The sequence below is a fragment of the Medicago truncatula genome, chromosome 1, assembly GCF_003473485.1.
Source record: "Medicago truncatula cultivar Jemalong A17 chromosome 1, MtrunA17r5.0-ANR, whole genome shotgun sequence".
NCBI lineage: Eukaryota > Viridiplantae > Streptophyta > Magnoliopsida > Fabales > Fabaceae > Medicago > Medicago truncatula.
Genome location: NC_053042.1, coordinates 3184565 through 3190564, shown reverse-complemented (window position 1 = coordinate 3190564; position 6000 = coordinate 3184565).

The window sequence follows — 6000 nt, the reverse complement described above, 5'->3', positions numbered from 1 at the left end:
TACATGTATACAACTACAAATATACATTCTATACTGCTTTTATGCTTTTATACGTGTTTAGTCCCTACTAGAGTCCAGAGGACTCATTTAACTCATTAAAAAGCTAAAGATTAAACGTAATACATATATTCCAATAAACTATTTCTATATTTGTTTTATTAGCCTGTGTCTTAAGGACACAAGTTAGTATTTTCATATATTTTCTTCATCCTATAGTAACCGAACCATTTGTAAAAAGAATATTGTCCCAACAATATTGACTCATTTCTTTTTTAATACAACATTAATTACTTTTTTTTTTCAATTATAACTCTAATTAATATTCCATCCGTCCCAATATCTAAACACCTTTTGTATTTTTCATATGTCTTAAGAAAAGTTGATAGTGTAATTAATGTGTCTATTTTGTGTTATTATTATCAAATTGTCTTTTGTTTGTATGTTTATTAAATATTATTTTTCATATTTCAAGACAAGTTAGTAGTACTCCTTCTGTCCCATATTAAGTGACATAGCTGACTCTGTCACGTATACCAATGCATAATTTATACTCTCTCCGTCCCTATATTTAAGCACCCATTTGATTTTATTTTTGTCCCTAAATGTACACCCCTTTTCAAATTATCAGATGCATTTATTATTATTTTTTCCAAACATACCCCTAATTAATACTACTATCTTGTCTTGAAATATGAAAAGTCAAATTTAATACACATAAAAACAAAAGACAATTTTGTAATATTAACACACAAAGCAGACACATTAATTACAATGACAACTTTTCTTAAGAAATGTGAAAAAAGCAATGGGTGCCTACATTAAGGGACAGAGGGAGTATCTTTAATATCTTCAATTCTCTATTAGAAAAAATTAAGAAAATTTAATATTTAAAAAATATTCATCGAGACGAATCCAGCAACATTGAGTTGAGGTCATCTTCTTTACAAGTCTCCTTGTTTATTTCATCTAAGAGATAAAGATATAAAGAAGTTTGAAAATAATTAATAGTAGCGGTTATTTTTAGCAAATGGAAAAAATCTTAACTCGCGAGGGTTAGAGGCATCGGTTAAGAAAACGGGGTCTGACATGCTTCAACGATGTTAATTGTGAGTTGGAAGATACTTGTGAATACTTCAATGCTTAAGTCAATGAAAGAACAAGAGTGAAATGTTTTGAGTTAAAAATGTTAAATAAGTTTGGATGTCATCCCAAAAGCTAACTCGAAGAATGAAGGTACTCGAGCATATTTATACATTCAACAGTTCAGAAACTTGAGCGATGTGGGACTAACAATAAACTACAGACAGCTTCAAAACCAACTTCAACAAGAAAGACTATGTACCACATGCGAAGGTGAAGAATATCTTTTATAGATGTGGTCGTGGAGCCTCTCAGAGTACTATTGGTGGAAAGTCTTTGGAGGTTGTTACGATCGATGGGGCGTCATAGCCATTGAATATTTGAAGTGTCATGTTGATTGGAAATGTGTTGGCATTAAGGATAGCGTTTGAGTCATGGTATGATTAGACATCTTTTCGATGAAGGTTTTATTGGATCGAATATGTGTTTTGGTCTCCTCTAAGATTGGACTTCTGCTCGATGTAGGATTGTCGAGTATAACGTTATGGGAAGTCCAAAACAAATTTCACTGATCGTATAGAAGATTCGAGTAACGTTGTTAAAATACGCAAATGAGCTTCTTACATTATTGGAGTGGTGCAACATTAGCTCTTGTGAAAATTGCAAGCATGACTTGACTCTCAACCAATGAGATCAATCTTTGTTAGTTTGTTATAATTATCATATCGTTAAAAATATTTTAGACATATGATTAAATTTTAGGCGTACATATGATTGGTTGAACTTTGTTAACCGTATAAATTTTGATATGCCTTTACAGTTTTTGTTTCATAAAATTTAGATAAATTAAGCTTCGAAAATTCATCAAGGTCAGAACAGACTTTAAAACTTAACAAATGTTAACATTAATACTTATAGTTCATCCAACAAATGAATATTCAAGCTGATAACAAAAATTAGCACATGATCTTTCGAACAAACCAACTCTTATACTAACTAAGTCGTCTTCATTGATCATTTACCTTTTATGTTTGATTATAGTATCAAACTTACTAGTATTTTAATTTTACTCAACAACACTCACACACTTTACACATCAATCATTTACACTTGAACTTGAAGAAAAAACTTTAAATATTAACACTCTATCGAAATTATCCATTTTGGTAAATAAAATTAGTGTTCTCCGTCTTTACTATTTGCAAATAAAATACTTATCCAAAATTTTCTCTTTTTGTTAATTTGTCATGAAATGAATGAACACTAATTACAGAATTAATTTTAGATTTTAGAAGTTAACAACTAAAGAAAAATATTTTTCTTAAAAAAAAAAAATTTAACTAGTCAAAGCAATAGATTACGAGATATATAAAAAAAAATATATAACAATAGATTAATTCAAATGATAAGATATTTAAACTCTTTACATAAATGAGTGTGGGTAATGTTGTTTGGCGTTAATGTAAGTACTGTACTACTACCATTGTTACTACTTACTACTGGTGAGTGAGTGGGTTTTGTATAGGGTGTAGGGGACTACTAGGACAGGGTAGCACAGAGGTTCTTTATGAGCTTTCATCCATGTTATGTTCATCCTTCATGCTCATGCTGAGATAAACACGCCATATTTTCTTAGACATTTTTCTCCCCCTACCTATTTTTATTCTCTACTGTGTCCTACATCTACTAGTACCATGTGATGTGATATTTTACCTTTGTCTCATGACGACATAAATGCTCAGTAGTGAGAAAACAAAAACTGCAACAGAAAAAGTGCTTCAACTTTCACTTTTGCAATACAACACTCTCTCACACACCTTTTTTTTACTCACATTTTCCTTACTTCTATTTGATTGAAATTTAAATCTATCTCACTAAATTATGTAGGTCTTCTAACATTAAAGAGTTGGTAAGAATTTATGTTGCTTGCACAATTCTAACCATTAATTATCAAGTGGTTCAACAACATTAAATGTGTCTTTTATTATATGATGACAACATTTTTTTTTATTAAACGATGCTCTCCGTTTTTAAATATAAACAAATTTTGTCTATTAGGTTTATTTAATTAATGATGTATATGGTTTATATTTTAGTCTATAATATAAACCACATACATCATTAATTAAATGAACCTAAAAATTAAAATTTACTTAAATTTAAAAACAGAAGGAGTATGATAAAAGTATGATATTTTTAGAAGGTGATAAAATTATTATTTGACTAATGTTGATATATTTTAAGATATGTTTTATCTATTTAGACTTATTTGACCATCTCAAATATTTAAAAAATTTATAAATGAGAGAGATAGAATAAGTTTTACTTAAAATACGTTTATTATATATATAGGTATTTATCATTATTATAAATACAAAATAAAAATTGTTGAATTAAGAATGATGCAAATAATCTGAAGGGATCAATTCCGCTGTTCATTTGTGGGGGTCTTATTTAAAGTTAAAGCATAGTTTTGTATAAACTTGTCCATTGAAATTGGCACCAAGGATTGAACTCAAGACTTTGAGAAGAGCAAACTCAACATTCCAAGCAAACTACCGGGTCAACTTCAAATGGGATGAAGGAGATGGTATTAAGGCACCAAAACTTAAAAATTAATTAAAGAATCAAATGTCTATTTTTTTTTCTTCTAGTACTAGTGGATAGAATTTACCTTTTTGTAAGATGAGATGTCCGATGTTTGAACCCCGACCCCTACATATAACAATGCATGTCTCTGTCAACTGAGTTATACTCACGGGATCAAATGTCCAATTTAATCTATTTTTTTGAGTTTGGTTCTATTTTAGAAAATAATAGAGATATGCGCTTAGTCTTTATTTTAAAATCTTTCACATTTCTTTTTTTTTGAAGGAAAATCTTTCACATTTCTAAAAGGGAAACAAATAGGATTGCTGTTATTAATTAAGGGTTGTCGCATATGTATTGAACATTTTATTATGAAATGAAGAAGTTTCTGCATGTTAAAAAAAACACTATGAAGTATTAAATAATTTATCAAATGTGAGTAATAATTTTGTAAATGCATAATATTTCTCAGCATGCATGGCCAACCTGTGACCTATAGTTTCGTCAAAATACATAATGATTTTAAGTTTTGCACACGCTCTTCTTTAGAAAACTACATTTGTCACGTATCTGTTTGGACAATATTGCTTGATAGAGAAATGACTCAAAACTTAGAATAATGGTTCCTAAGATTGCAGAGACGACCATTTCCAACTTATTATCATGAAGCATGCGAACGATGATCCCTTAGATATGATATGCTACTTTGTTTTCTCCACCACTATCCATGGTCCCCAATTTGTGTTGTGGATATGCTTTCAGATTGAAGAGTTAAGAGTTTTTTTTTTTCCAAAATGAATGTTACTATTTTTTTTTTTACAAATGAATGTTAATATTGTTAGTAATTAATGTATTAGTGTTATATTATACGAGTGAAGATTATGGATGACAATTGTATTCAAGTTCATTAGGCACAAAAAAAAAACCGAAATGTGGAGGATAAATGTATGTGTGTATGGGTTGAACTAAAATAATTATCCGCGAATTTAAATGGTTATGAGTGCAGGTATATAGTTCCAGTGTCTAACTACGCGATCCGCACATGTATATACAAATATCATTTTATATAACACTAAAACTAATTAATCATCTTAAACATTTGATAATTATTGTAATAAGCACGTGTTTTTATATTTTGGGTGTTTTTATTTAACTAAATACAATGATTTGCAATTACAAGTTGATTTGGTTAATTTGGTTAAAACTGTTTACAAGTTGATTTAATTTGAAGGATTTTACTTTTTAGGATCATATATAAATGATTTATTTGTTATTTATTGTCTTTTTATTTTTAAAATGCGGATAATGAACGTGGATACATGCACTAAACTAGTTACTCACGTTGATAAGGGCTCGAGTACGAGCAATTTTTACAAACATAGGTCTAAGGATAATCACTATAGTACTTTGTCTAAAGGTTACTCATTGCGTCATCCTAATAAATATCCAACAATTGCACCCTCCTATCAGGCTATCACTCTACTTAACCTAATACAAAATTACCTTTTTAAGTTGAATAAAAATAACTTCTCTAGTCATTTCTACGAAATATTTGTTGGCACAATTTGACATCAATGTCTTATAGTTATACAATTTTTAATTTTTTATAATCATTATTTTATTTTTCCGTGAGTTTTGTTTCTCTCTCTCTCTGTTTTCGTCATCCACATTAAGTACTCTCTCCGTCTCTTAATACTTAAGACAATTGATTTTATTATGCATGTCAATACATAATTTTAAACTTAAATATCTTGAATAATATACTAGAAAAAATTATGAAAATTTGATATTTTGAAAATATTCATCGAGACAAATCTAACGATATCTTATATGATTGTATATTAGTAGAAAAATATGGTCAAAGTAAGTTATGTCAAAAACACACATTTTCAAATGGTCATCTATTACGGGACTGTGGGAGTATGTGTTTGGTTTAGAGTTTGGCAATGAAAGACGCACTCTTTGAAGCCTTATTACCGTGATTTGGAAAAAACTTATATGTAACTTCACTGAAAATGTAACTTCTAGCCGTGGTTTTAGCCTGATGTGGAAATGGCACCGCAAGCCAAACATAGGCTAATTCGTATATAGTTTTGGAAGTTTTTGTGTGTCTAAATAGCATAGCTGGTATATAACAAGAAAGTTGAATAAGATTATGATATGAATATAATACATTCTTATCGCATTGAAAAGAGTTGGATCAGTGTAAGAGTTGATAAACTTATATTCTTTCTTCCCTCTTCTAATTAACGCTCCCCACCATCTCCCATTATTTTATCTATCTATCTTCTGTCTTAAACCATTCAAATGCGAGATTAGAGAGAAGATATT